The sequence below is a fragment of the Oryx dammah genome, unplaced genomic scaffold (assembly GCF_014754425.2).
Source record: "Oryx dammah isolate SB20612 unplaced genomic scaffold, SCBI_Odam_1.1 HiC_scaffold_22, whole genome shotgun sequence".
In the NCBI taxonomy this organism is placed as follows: Eukaryota; Metazoa; Chordata; class Mammalia; order Artiodactyla; family Bovidae; genus Oryx; species Oryx dammah.
The window spans coordinates 54,609,434-54,623,792 of NW_024070206.1; the positions used below are offsets into that span (position 1 = coordinate 54,609,434).

The 14,359-nt window shown below is 45.2% G+C and overlaps 1 non-coding gene across 1 annotated transcript; it reads left to right on the forward strand.

The window, feature by feature from the left end:
• Positions 1-13,397: 13,397 nt before the first annotated feature.
• On the forward strand, positions 13,398-13,469 carry TRNAC-ACA. Its single transcript has one exon. It is a non-coding gene; the product is annotated as a tRNA-Cys (tRNA).
• The last annotated feature ends 890 nt before the right edge of the window (positions 13,470-14,359 follow it).

Consider the following 14,359-nt stretch of genomic DNA (forward strand, 5'->3'; position numbering starts at 1 on the left):
CCAACCTATTAGTCTTGAGTTAATACTGCTTTCCAAGCTTGTTTAACATGAACTCTTTTTGAAATACATAACATGTAGTTTTTAAGGTCTCTTGAAATGGTGTTTTAGACATTGAATCTAGATTTGTTTTGCCCATAACCTGGCATCCGTGCTCTCCCTTGGGGTTTCTAGGAGGAGTTTCAGGGCAGGCTGTCCTCACTCCCTCCTCTAAGCTGCACTCAAACCTGTTTCCTCCATGTTTGAAATTGTACCTGGGGCTCTGCACTTAATTAAAAGTCCACTCTTTCTAGTGCCAGCTCCTCTGTGAAGTTTTTGCCACCTTCCCAAACCCGCAAATACATAATGCGTGCCATGTGTCGGAACTTCTCATTTCAAATCATCACCTAACTTTATTATTATGGTCCTGCGAGACAGGCGGTATTTTGTCCCTATTTTATAGATAAGCAACTTGAGAGACAGAGTTGCTGAGTGATTTATCCAAGGCCACAAAGCTAAAAGGTGTTCAGGATGTCACTGGCATTCCATTCATGCTATTGGAATAGATGAAAGTGTCTGTGGAGTAAGGAGGTACTTTTTCTCTTTTTTATTTAAACTTTTTATTTTCTATTGGAATATAGCTGATTAACAATGTTGCGATAGTTTCTGGGATGCAGCCAAGGGACTCAGCCATACATATACATGTATCCATTCTCCTCCAAACTTCCTAGGGCAAGTACTTTCTGATAGATGCATGTGCTGAGTGCGTGTGTGTGTGCGTGCGTGCATGTGTGTGTATGTGAGAGAGAGAGAGAGAGAATATGTTCTTTAAATCAGAGGGAAGAAGTCTCTTTTTTAACACTCTGGAACTTTGTTAAGACTCTACCCATTCAGAATTTGTTCAGAATAATTCAGATGGAATTTTAGCTTAACATTTACTTTGGCTTCGTGAGAGATTTTCCGAGTCCGTCCTCTGAGAGCGAGTTCATCAGTAACCAGAATGCAGGGGAGACTGTAACCCCCTTAAACATACACTCTGCAGTACTAGCTTTTATACAAATATAATAGGTGACTGCTAATTCCTTCTTTTAAAAATAATTGTATTTACTTGTGTATTTTTGCTGCGCCAGGTGTTTGGCTACCCAGGCGTTTTCTCTCATTGTGGCGCAGGGGTTGCTTCTAGAGGCTGTGTGCGGGCTTCTCCCTGCGGTGCTCTCTCTGGCGGATCCCGGGCTCTAGACCCCCAGGCTCAGCAGTTGTGGTGCTCGGTCTCAGTTGCTCCTAAGTACGTGGGATCTTCCGGATCAGGAATCAAACCCGTGTCTCCTGCATTAGCAGGTGGATTCTTTACCACTGAACCACCAGGGAAGCCCTCAGTTCAGTTCAGTTCAGTTGCTCAGTCATGTCTGACTCTTTGCGACCCCATGGACTGCAGCACGCCAGGCCTCCCTGTCCATCACCAACTCCCAGGAAGCCCTAATTCATTCTTACACATTTATGACAAGGAACACTTTCAGAACTGTGTCAGCCAGGGTTCAAGCCATAAGTCTTAAGAGCTTTACTGCAAGGGGTGTTGGGTTACGTAATCGTGGGCTGACTAGTCAAGTCTAAAATCCACAGGGTAAGCTGGGAATTCTAGAAGAGGCTGAAGCTCCTATTCCTACACAGGATTTTTTCTTCAGGGAAGCCTCAGTTCTGCTTTCAAGGTCTTCCCACTGACTGAATCTGGCTCCCCTGGATGAACGAGAATCATCTCCCTTAACTGAAGTCAACCAACTGTGGACGTGATTCCCATCTACAAGATTCCTTTACAGCAACTCCTAGGAGAGAGTCTGGTTGAATAACTGGAGGCCGTGACCTCACCAAGTTCATGCGTCAAAAGATGGTCATCAGAACCTTTCCTAATGGTAATGACGTTCGTCTCTTTTATGTCCCTATTCATACATAAGAAGAAAAAACTTCTATTCGATAAGCAAGATGTTTTAATCATTTAAGTGGGCTTTGTTTCCACTGGTGTGAAGCCACGTGACCCCAGATATTGGTATTTACTTGCTTGTGGTCATCTTCTGATCCCTTTCTGGTTATGCCTGCCTTCCTCTCTCTTCATGGTCCTGGTTCAAGTATCACTGGTTTATATTAACCCTGAGCTCAGCTGCCTTATCTGAAAATCAGGGTAATTATACTAGTGACCTCTGATCCTGACTGAAGGATTAACTGACTGAGTTCACTCACTTAACATGATGGCGTGTCTGGAATGCAAGGAGCAATATCCTTTTGTATTAATAGAAGTACTTGTCCTTGTTTCCCACTGTTTTTTTTTTTTTTTTTTTTCTGGCCGTGAACATGCCGTTAAGGGACAGGTGCTCTGCAGCAGACACCCAGAGGTTTTCTGATGTCACATTTGGGAGAATTAAAAAACTGGCATTTGTCCACCCCCTTCTAATGCAAAATGTATCATTTTTTAAAGACCTGTCTCCCATCCTCTTTCTGAAGTGCTGCAGATTCACAGTTTCCAGGGTGGTCAGCTTCACTGGAAGAGGTCTAGAAAGTTCATGATGGCTTTGCCGCTAGGTCAGGTGGTTTTGACTTTCCACTGCTCATGAAATGGTCACCCTGCTCATAAACACTTAAGTAGGTTCGAAGAGATTTCTAGGCCTTGAGCCAGTTTTCTAGGCAACTTCCTTCTGACATAAGTAAATGTTTTTATTATCATCTTGTTATGGAGGAAGATACTGAGATGTAGAGAAAGCGCATTTTCCCCTTCTCAGCTTTGGAATCAATTCCAGGCCCCCACCTGATGGTGAACCCTGCCTTCTTTCTCGCTGGGAACCAACACCCGATCCTAGGTGAGGGGGTCAGGAACAATCTCCCACCTTCTCTCCCAGTTCTTCTTTCCTGGCCAGAAAATGAATCTCCTTTGCCAGCAGAGATCTTTTCCTCCTTTGCTTTCAGAAGAGGCTGGCAAGATTTCTTCTGGGGAGGAAGTAGGAGTCGCTGCCGTGCAGACAGGAGGGTAAGCACCCTCCCCTTCCCCAGAGTGACTTCTTTGCAGAAACGCCCAGAGCAGTTCAGAGGTGTGAGGTGGAGGGGCTGTGGTGAGGGGGAGGAGGATGTTTTCTTTGCTGGTCCACCTCTGTTAGCTGACCATCTGGTTTGGATGGTTTAGGCGGTGTCCCCTGCATGGGAAGATAGAATCCTGTCTTATGCTATGAAGCCTTCATGATGAGCTGTCATTTCAGAGATGTGTGTACGGAGCCAGCCTGGCAGGGCCCCTCCTGGTACCTGAGTCCTTCCCGCCAGCCCCCACTCCCGCCTCACCTGCGACCCTGTGAAGTCCTTGGGGCGTAAGAATTAGGCCGAGTCCATCTGCATCTTCCTGCAGGGCTCCGGGCCAAGCATCGGCTCACCCAGCACTGCCTGAGTGAATGAATGAACCGACGAACCCACTAAAGTGTTCCTCGGTTCACCTAACGGAAGAGATGGTCCAGACAGTTCTCAGGACCCACAGTTACCAAAGACAAGAAGTCTCCATGAAGTGCCCAATAATAAAAGGTCATTTCTTTCTTCTTTTTTCTTTTTAAGGTTTTGTTTTTTTTTTAATGTGGATGATTTTATAATCTGTATTGAATTTGGTGGCTCAGACAGTAAAGAATCCGCCTGCAATGCGGGAGACCTGGGTTCCGTCCCTGAGTCAGGAAGATGTCCTGGAGAAGGAAATGGCAGCCCACTCCAGTATTCTTGCCTGGAAAATCCCATGGACAGAGGAGCCTGGCATGGGCTACAGTTGATAGGGTCTCAAAGAGCCAACACCCAGTGACTACACAGGTTGAATTTGTTACAATGTTGCTTCTGTTCTATGTTTCTTTTCTGGGGGTCAGGATGTGGGATCTTAGCTCCTCAACAAGGGAACAAGCCCACGGCCCTTTCACTGGAAGGCAGGAAAGTCCCAGGAGAGAGTTTCTGACTGCAGTGGTGGTGTGGTCACTCGGTCATATCTGATTCTTGCTACTCTTGCCTGACTCCCGCCAGGCTCCTCTGTCCGTGGGGCTTTCCAGGCAAGACACTGGAGTGGGTTGCTATCCCCCCCTCCAGGGGATCTTCCTGACCCAGGGATCGAACCTGGGTCTCCTGCATGGCAGGTGGGCTCTTTACCGTCTGAGCCACCAGGGAGCTCTGAACTTCCATAAAGGATGCAGATGGGCACCAAGTACCTCGAAATGGCATCCATGCTGTAAAAGGATGCCTCTCCTCCTCTGATGAGTAGGTGCTTTTTGGGTTTTGGTACGATTACCATGGAATGATTCTGTATTATGAAAATATGATAATGATCATGAAAATATTGAGATGATGAAAATGAAATATGATCATGAAAATATCCTTGTTGTTCAGTCACTAAGTCACGTCTGACTCTTCGACCCATTAACTGCAGCACCTCCGTCTTCCCTACCATTGACCATCTCCTAGAGTTTGCTCAAACTCATGTCCGTGAAGTTGGTGATGCCATCCACCCATCTCATCCTCTGTCACCCACTTCTGCCCTCAGTTTTTCCCAGCATCAGGGTCTTTTCACATCAGTGAATCGGCTCTTCACATCAGGTGGCCAAAGTGATGAAGCTTCAGCATCACTCCTTCCAATGAATATGCAGGGTTGGTTTCCTTTAGGATTGATTAGTTTGATCTCCTTGCTGTCCAAGGGACTTAATGGATGTTCCTTAGGTTAACAGTCATCTCAGTCTACGAGGTAGGACTAAGGATGTGGATTCAGTATTGAGTAAATGTCGAGAAGGAGTTGATGGGAGGTGCCATGAGGAATAATTGAGACTGAATCGAAAAAGCCACTCAGTTTAATTCTAATCTGCACAGTCGAGGTGTGAACTCATCTCAATAATTTATTCAAATCAGCCATCATACAAATCAGGTTGAATTCACAGATTTGGGCTTTCCTGGTGGCTCAGTTGGTAAAGAATCCACCCGCAATGCAGGAGACCTGAGTTTGATTCCTGGGTTGGGAAGATCCCCTCGAGAAAGGAATAGTTTAGCCACTCCAGTATTCTGGCCTAGAAAATTCCATGGACTGTATAGTCCACGGGGTCCCAAAGAGTCGGACATGACTGAGTGACTTTGGGCTTCCCTCGTAGCTCAGTTGGTAAAGGATCTGCCTGCAACGCAGGAGACCCCTGTTTGATTCCTGGCTTGGGAAGATCCCCTGGAAAAGGGAATGACTACCCACTCCAGTATTCTGGCCTGGAGAATTTTACGGACAGGGGAACCTGGCAGGCTACAGTCCATGGGGTCACAAAGAGTCGGACCTGACCGAGAGACTTTCACTTCACAGATTTAGACCATTTCCTGAATTCTGACTCAGAAGGTTTGACCTGTGTGCTTATGGCCAGAGGGAAGTAGATAGATGAAATATTTCACCTCCTTCAGAACCTTTATCTTGAAGGTACTGCAGTTATGTGAGTGATCCGAAAGTCAAGTGAAACTCTCTTTTCTGTGGTCATTTAGCTCGTCGATGTTGATTCTCATTGTGCCTTTTTTTTTTTTAAACCGAGAAATCAAATACCCAATAGGCTTTATCATGCATTCCCATGATTAGCTAAACTAATATTTACTGCTCACGCTTCTGAGTGCTGTATGTGTACTGACTTATTTAATTCTGGAAACACTGATAGGAGTCCGTCTCGGTCTCTCCTTGTGAGGTGAGGATGCAGGAGTGTGTGGGGAGTGATGACACGTCTCTGAGCTCCGCGCTTGCGATGCACAGAGGGGGCTGTCAGCATTCACATCTGAACCATGCATTCTTTCGGGCTTCCCAGGTGGTGCTAGTGGTCGAGAACCCGCCTGTCGCTGCAGAAGATGTAAGAGATGCGGGTTCAATCCCTGGGTCTGGAAGATCCCCTGGAGGAGGGCATGGCTACCTACTCCAGTATTGCCTGGAGAATCCCATGCACAGAGGAGTCCATGGGGGTCACAAAAAGTCGGATACCACTGAGCAACGAACAAGGCCCAGATAAATTTTCCAACTTCAAAATGAGCATCTTTCAGAATATGCTGATCTGGGTCAGAAATAGAATTTGCATGTGTGTGCACATGCTAAGTTGCTTCAGTCCTGGCTGACTCTTTTCAACCCCGTGGACCGTAGCCCGACATTTACAATATAAAAGTACTTAGTCGGTTTATTTTAGACGTGTAAATATAAACACAGTTTCCTTCTAACTCCAGCATTTCGGCCGTCATAAGTGTCATCAGTATGATGTTTGTCCAGGATCCAGTGTCCTGCTGAAGCATCCGTTCCTTAGAAGATGCAAATGTAAACAAACACCATCTTTTTACGTCAGAAATAGAGCGGTTTCCCCACCCAGACCACTTCCCAAGTAACTGCAACGTTTGATTTGACCAACAGGCAGGGGGCCGGTAAATCCTGACTCTGAGCTTCTGTCCACACTTAGCGGACTGGGTTCCCTGAGTCAGAGATGTATCGAAGAAGGGCTCCCAGCACTGCCTCATCCTCTTTAGCTTTCAATGGACGAATCTTCCTCCAGCAGAAAGAAATCCGAAGGAGCTTCACAGTGAGAAGAAAGCTCACCAACTGCTGATCCCAGGCGAGAACCCCCCTGCCTCATGGAGTGAGCTATCTCTTCCCGGCTTCATCTGTCCTTGGGGTGCCCCCAGGGCAGCCCCGGACTCTTAAGAAACTGCGTTTACTTTGTTCTGTCAGGAGAACCTGGTCTGGCCATTTTGCTGAGTCACAGCTCACGACCCTGCCCACAGCTATTTCAAGCCTCAGCCTGGATTGCTGTTTCATCTTTTTCCTCAAAATCTCTGCTCGGCAGTCTGTCCTTGAGGCCTGGGGAGGCTTCCTCCCCTCTGCTGATTTGATTCTCTCCTTCTTTCTCTCTCTCCCTTCTCCTCCCTCTGCTCCACACCATCTGTTTCTACCTCATTTTTGAGGAGCAGACAAAGGCTTCGGAAATCAGTCCTGAATATTCACTGGAAGGACTGATGCTGAAGCTGAAGCTCCAATACTTTGGCCACCTTTGGCTACAATGAGAACTGACTCACTGGAAAAGACCCTGATGCTGGGAAAGACTGAAGGCAGGAGGAGAAGGGGGAGACAGAGAATGAGTCGGTTGGATGGCATCACCGACTCGATGGACAGAACTCTGAGCAAGCTCCGGGAGTTGGTGATGGACAGAGAGGCCTGGTGTGCTGCAGTCCATGGGGTTTCAAAGAGTCGGATACGACTGAGCGACTAAACTGAACTGAACAGAAGGGTTTCGGAGACAGATCTCTAAGTCTCACTGCGTGGACCTGCCGGGCAGATTTCTTGATTTTATGAGCCTCGATTTCCTCATCCATGAAACAAGGACAATCATGCCAATGTCACCACATTTGTGAAAAATGTTATATGCATATGATCACTGATAAAGCATCTACCAAACAGTAGGGACCCAATAATCTATTCTATCCCTACCCCCCCTTTTTAAAATAGAAGTATAGTTGATTTACAATGTTGTGTTGATTTCTGCTGCACAGCAAAGTGATTCAGTTATACACACATACACAAACATATATACATATACATCCGTTTTCATTTTCTTTTCCATTATGAATTTTCACAGGATATAGATTATAGTACCCTGTGCTGTACAATAGAACCCTGTGGTTAATCCATTCTTCTTTTTTTTTTTTGTATTTTTAAATTTTTAATTGAAGTATAGTTGATTTACAGTGTTGTGTTAATTTCTGCTGTATGGCAAAATGATTTAGTTATACACACACATATATATATTGATATTCTTATAGTAGAATACTGAATATAGTTCTCTGCTATACAGTTTTTTTTACTACTTTTTTTTCTTTTACTACCTTTTTACTACTGTTTTTTATTTCCACTAAGCTACTGTTTGTTTGATAACATTTTGATTCATGGGGTGTTGAGACTGCATCTTAAAAAACTTTGTATCCCCCTGAACCAAAGATAGTGTCTTGGGTATATCAGGCAGTCAGTAAGGAATTGTTGAATTAAATTAAGTTGCTCAGATGAGAAACAGAGAAGAAATAAAGAAGAAAAGAAGAAATAAAAGGAAATAAACTCAAAATGGACTAAAGATCTAAATGTAAGATCTGAAACCATAAAACTCTTAGAAGAGAACATAGGCAGAGCTGTCTTTGACATAAATCGTAGCGATATCTTTTTGGATCTATCTCCTAAGGCAACAGAAATGAAAGCAAAAGTAAACAAGTGGGGCCTAATTAAACTTAAAAGCTTTTGCACAGCAAAGGAAACCATCAACAAGACAAGAGAAAGACCGACTGATGGGAGAAGATATTTGCAAATGATATGACCAATAGGGGTTAATAGCCAACATACTGAACAGCTCTTGAGACTCAACATCATAAAAACAAACAATCCAGTTACAAGATGAGCAGAAGAACTGACAGTTTTCCAAAGAGGAAACGCAGATGGCCTGCAGGTATCTGGCGGGATGCTCAGCATCACAGTGTCAGGGAAATGCAAATCAAAACCCCTGCACACCTGTCAGAACGGCTGTCCTCAAGAAGAACTCAATGACAAATGTTGGTGAGGATGTGGAAAAAAGGGAACCCTGTACACCGTTGGTGAGAAAGTAGATTGGTGTAGTCACTGTGGAAAAGGGTAGGAACCTGGTTTCTAAAGCTAGGAGTAGAAGTATGAAAAGTGAAAGTGGCTCAGTCGTGCCCGACTCTGTGACCCCGTGGACTGCACGGTCCATAGAATTCTCCAGGCCAGAGTACTGGCGTGCGTAGCCATTCCCTTCTCCAGGCGATCTTTCCAACCCAGGTCTCCTGCATCGCAGGCAGATTCTTCTCCAGCTTAGCCACTAGAGAAGCCTAAGAATACTGGAGTGGGTAGCCATTCCCTTCTCCAGTTGATCTTCCCGATCCAGGAATCAAACCGGGGCCTCCTGCACTGCAGGTGGATTTTTTTACCAGCTGAGCCCCTAGGGAAGCCCTACAATGTTGATAGTTGCTAACAAGTGGAATCAATCTAAGTGTCCATCAACAGGTGGATGATAAAGAAGACGTGATGTATACGCATGTGTGCATGCTCAGTTGCTAAGCCATGTCCGACTGTTTACAATCCCATAGACTGTAGCGTGCCGGGCTCCTCTGTCCATGGGATTCTCCAGGCAAGAATACTGGAGTGGGTTGCCATTTCCTTCTCTAGGGGATCTTCCTGACCCAGGGATCGAACCTGTGTCTCCTGCGTTGGCAGGCGGATTCTTTACCACTGAGCCACATGGGATGCCCCATGACATGTATGTACACACACACATACAGACACACAATGGGATACTCTTCAGACATAAACTAGAGTAAAACCTTGCCATTCACAGCAACATGGATGGACTTGGAGGACATGATGATGGGTGAAGTGGGTCAGACAGAGAAGGACAGACACTGTGTGATGTCGCTTGTATGTAGAGTCTAAAGAAGACAACAAACTCGTGACCAGGACAAAGGAGAACAGACTCTCAATACAGGGAAAGGGCTGTTGGTTACCAGTGGGGACAGAGAAGGGGAGGGAGGCAGAGGGTGAAGAGAGTCAAACTATGACGTATAAAATAAGCTACAAGGATGTACAGCACAACGGGGAATATAGGCACTATTTTATAATAACGCTAAACGGAGTACATCCTTTAAAAATTCCGTATCACCGTATTGTTCACCTGTAACTTACATAATATTGTACAGCAACGACACTTCAGTTTTGAAAAAGGCACATGATCAACATTCTGGATCGTCACTTCCTACCCTTCAATTGAGAAGACAGGAGCAGGTTTCAGGGTCTAAGTATCAGGGAGTATTTTAGGACCAGGACATGGTGTACCGAACCCCTTAAGAATTATTATGCTACCAGTTACCTGAATCTCAGAGCAACTGTGACTTTATAAGCCTTAACATTCTGTTTCTTTCTTTTCTTTTTTTCACTGCCATAGGGCGTTAGTGATACAGTTGGCAAGCTTGTTGTAAGATCTATAGGATAGATACTGGCAGTATATCAGTGCTGATTTCCTGCTTTTGATAATTGCAATGTGGTTAATAAGGCAGGTTTTGGGAGGAGGAGGTCTTATGTCCACCACTCATTTTCCAACTTTTCAGAGAATAACATACTGTGCTTGAGACAGGGAGAATGGTGGAGCAAACGTGATTAACATGTCAATAGTTGGGAATCTCCTTGAGGGCTATGTGGGTATTCTTTGTATTATTTTTGCAGCTTTTGTGTAAGGCTGAAATTATCTCAAAGAGAGGAAAAAAAATAGCTATTTGAAATCATATGTTTGCATCTTACTTGACTGGTAGCCAGATGAATGAGTTTCCAGACCAAAATAAAGTTCTCTCTCCTCTCCCTCAAGGAAGTGCTAATTATGTTATTGGCTAAGCCTGATTCCAAACTCTTGACAGTTTCTGATCTGCAAGGTCAGGGGTGTTTCTGCTGCTCACCTGCAGCTGGAGCACCCCCCGCCCAACCCCTCCCCAACCTCGATCCCTCATCCTGGATGAGTGGAGCGTCATCCTGAAGTTTGTTCTATATCAACCAGGGACAAGGACAGAGACTTTGCTTGACCAGCAAGGTCTGAAGTAGGTGCATTCGCGGAGCCGGGGCGCAGTCACCTTGGGAAAGATCAGCTTTGACAAACAAGGTTTTAATGACACATTTGCTTGATGGACCAGTGCTGGGGCTGGATCGTGTTCCAAGGACCGGTCAGAACTTTTTGACTCTGTAACAAACCACTATTGATTATTATATTTTTCTGAAGAGTGAAAGATAAATATTGCAACAGCTCTCTGCAAACGTGGACTATATGTTCAGTTGTAAACAAAACTGGCTTTGCTATCATTTGCCTTACACCACTACTGGTTGGCGAGATGTTCCTCCTATTGCAAATGAAGGACTCTGGGAATGGCTTTAGGAGGTCACAGCCTGTCCCTAAGTTGTGGTCCAGCTAGAATTCAAGCATTTCCGCCAGACCCAGGGGAGCATCCTTTCTGATGGGCAGCGCCAGAAAATAAGGGAGAGGAGATTAGAGGTAAACTTGGTGTGACAGAAACACCCGAAATTCATACGTAGAAGAGAGAACTGCTCTTGGAGCTGCCGGGGTCATCCAGCCCTGGTTCTCATCCCATTAACCCTGGGTCCTCTCCTGTCTCTTCGACACACGCCCTCCATCAGGTGCGGTCCCCAAGTCTGGGGACTAAAGACAGAAACGGCTAATTTTACAACTCTGGGGGGTGGCATCAGAGTGCAAGGAAGCTCTTCGGGGAGCCGACAGAGAAGCGTGACCTGGAGGGGCGTGTGCGTGTTCTGTGCACGCGCTTCTTGTGTCATGGGATAGCACCGCCCAGCACAGCCTGTGGGTCCTGGGGGCCCAGTCCTGAGACCTCAGTGATGCTGCTGAGACCCCAGGCAGGCAGTGACTTAGGCTCGGGAAAGACCCCACACAATGGGCGCTGGCACCAGTGGACGAGGGTCCATGGGGTCCCAAAGAGTCGGACACGACTGAGCAACTTCACTTCACTTTACCTAATATCTATTAAAGCAGTGCAGAGATTCGGAGGCTGGGGTGCCCATCAGAATCACCCAGAGAATTGTGAAAATACATGTGCCTTGATCCCGTCCTAAGTCAGATTTCAGGACTTGGGATGAGATCAAAATAAGTGTGGGGCTCCTCTGGTAGCTCAGATGGTAAAGAATATGCCTGCAGTGCAGGATACCTGGGTTCAATCCTTGGGTTAGGAAGATTCCCCTGGAGAAGGGAATGGCTACCCGCTCCACTATTCTTGTCTGGAGACTCCCAGGGATAGAGGAGTCTGGCAGGACCATAGTCCACTAGGTTACAAACAGTCAGACACAACTGAGCAAAAATAAGAATAATTTTACGGAGATTTTAGCATTCATTTCGTTATTGAGTTCTCACAGTAAGCCATGTAATCCTATTACCCAATATAAAATGTATAATTATAATTGTATGATACTTCTATCTACTTGAAGCCTATAGTTATGGTAAAATTTAACACATGAATCATAAAAGGAAATTATAAATGATTGTAACACCATCGTGCATTGTGTAGCACTTTTTATTTTTGCAGGGCCCTTTTGGCGTCCCTTGTGGCTCAGCTGGTAAAGAATCTGCCTGCAATGCAAGAGACCACAGTTCGATTCCTAGGTGGGAAAGATCCGTTGGAGAAGGGATAGGCCCCACTCCAGTATTCTTGGGCTTCCCTTGTGGCTCAGCTGGTAAAGAATCTGCCTGCAAGGCAGGAGACCTGGATTTGCCCCCTGGGTTGGAAAGATCCCCTGGAGAAGGGAAAGGCTACTCACTCCAGTATTCAGGCCTAGAGAATTCCATGGACTGTATAGCCCGTGGGGTGGAAAAGAGTTGGACACACTGAGCGACTTTCATTTTCACTTTGCAACCATCATCCTGATTTGTTCCTTCAACAGTAAGCGGCTTGAAGAGTCCTTGGGCTGCTCCTTGGAAAAGAGACAACGGAAGGAGAAGGTACTGACGTGGAGAGAGCCTCACGGGAACAGACGCAGGTAATTTGTGCCACGCTTGAACATGGGCATCTAGACATACCTCTGGCATTTGGCCCAGTAACTACTTGTCTGTTTGTGCTAAACTCTTTTTCTCTTTTACGGGAAAATTGCAGCTGTTACAGTCAACTGCCTTTTTTTGGCATTATGTTCTATAATTTAAAAATATTTCCCAACCCCCCACACCTGTAGTCCGAGGCAGTCTCTGCCTGGCACCTAACGTCTTTTGAAATCTGTTCCCTTAGAATTCTACCCACAGGCGTGGCTCATTCAGTTCTGCCAGAAGGAAAACAGCTTGCCCCTATAACCTGCATCTTCCTGAGAACATACAGAACTCATCTGGGGGAAAGCTTTGCCTATTTAGTTGATGTTAGCCCTTGTTCTCTTAATAAGATTTAGACGCATCCGCAGGCCCATCTCTTCTCCTGTTAGCTGCCTGGCTGGCACAGATACTCTTACCACAGTGCTTGCATATTGTTGAAAATGTTCCCATAGAGTAGAAATGAAATTTGACTATAATTTATAGATTTGGGGACGAATATTTTTGGATTCAATATATCCATTTCCCATGACTATTTCTAGGAGAAGAAAAAGCAATAGAGACTTTGAACAATGGAATAAAACCAGAATGGCAAGGGAATAATCACCTTCATTTTTTCTTTATTAAATTTAAAGTGCAGTTTTGCTTCCATTCCCATTAAAAAGGTATGGCACTTAGTTGGTATTATTTTACATACATACAGCAAAACAATCAAGGATACATGATTATTTGATTCTTCTTTGTATAGGTGGTGAAAGTTTAATAATTCTGCTTTTAAGAGGAAATGCAAACTCTTCCTTGGTGGCTAAGGTGGTAAAGCATCTGCTTACAATGCAGGAGACCCAGGTTCAATCCCTGGTTTGGGAAGATCTCCTGGAGAAGGAAATGGCACCCCACTCCAGTATTCTTGCCTGGAAAATCCCATGGACGGAGGAACCTGGTAGGCTATAGTCCATGGGGTCGCAAAGAGTTGGACACGACTGAGCAACTTCACTTTCTTTCTTTGTTTAAGAGGAAAGGTTGGTATTTCTCCATAAAAACAATCAAGTTTCAGCAGTAGAGACTTAAGCACACAGGTGCACACAGAGTAAACAGAAATACTGCCCCCCGGCCCCATCTGATCCCCTGATGAGACTGGCTGATTCTCCCTCCAAAGGTCTATAACCCGTTTCCTTTTCTCCATCTCAGACGCGGTCTCCCTGGACACCACACACACGCCTAACCATGCCTGGGTCTCCCTTCGTCCACTCTCGTTGAATCCTCAGACCATCCGTTGTTTATATAGCAATCAAAATGAATCTCTGCCTTATTGTTTGTAGTAGAACATTTATTTTTTTATTTTAAAAAATATTTATAATTTTTTTTTTAATTTAAGATATGCTATGTGTTACTGACCTCTTCAGTTACAGAGTAAGTTGTAAGATATGGTTTTTACTTTTCCCTGGCACTGAGCTCTGGGTAAGATTGCAAATATATCTATGTACCTATAGATATAATATGGGCTTCCCAGGTGACTCACTGGTAAAGAATCTGCCTGCAATGCAGAAGCTGAGGATTTGATCCCTGGTTTGGGATGACCCCCTGGAGTAGGAAATGGCAACCCACTCCAGTATTGTTGCTTGGAGAATCCCATGGACAGAGGAGCCTAGTGGGCTACAGTCCGTGGGGTCGAAAACATTCGGACACGACTAAGTGGCTGAGGACCATAGATATAATATATATTTGAGTAGGTGCATATGTTTTTTATGCATATATTT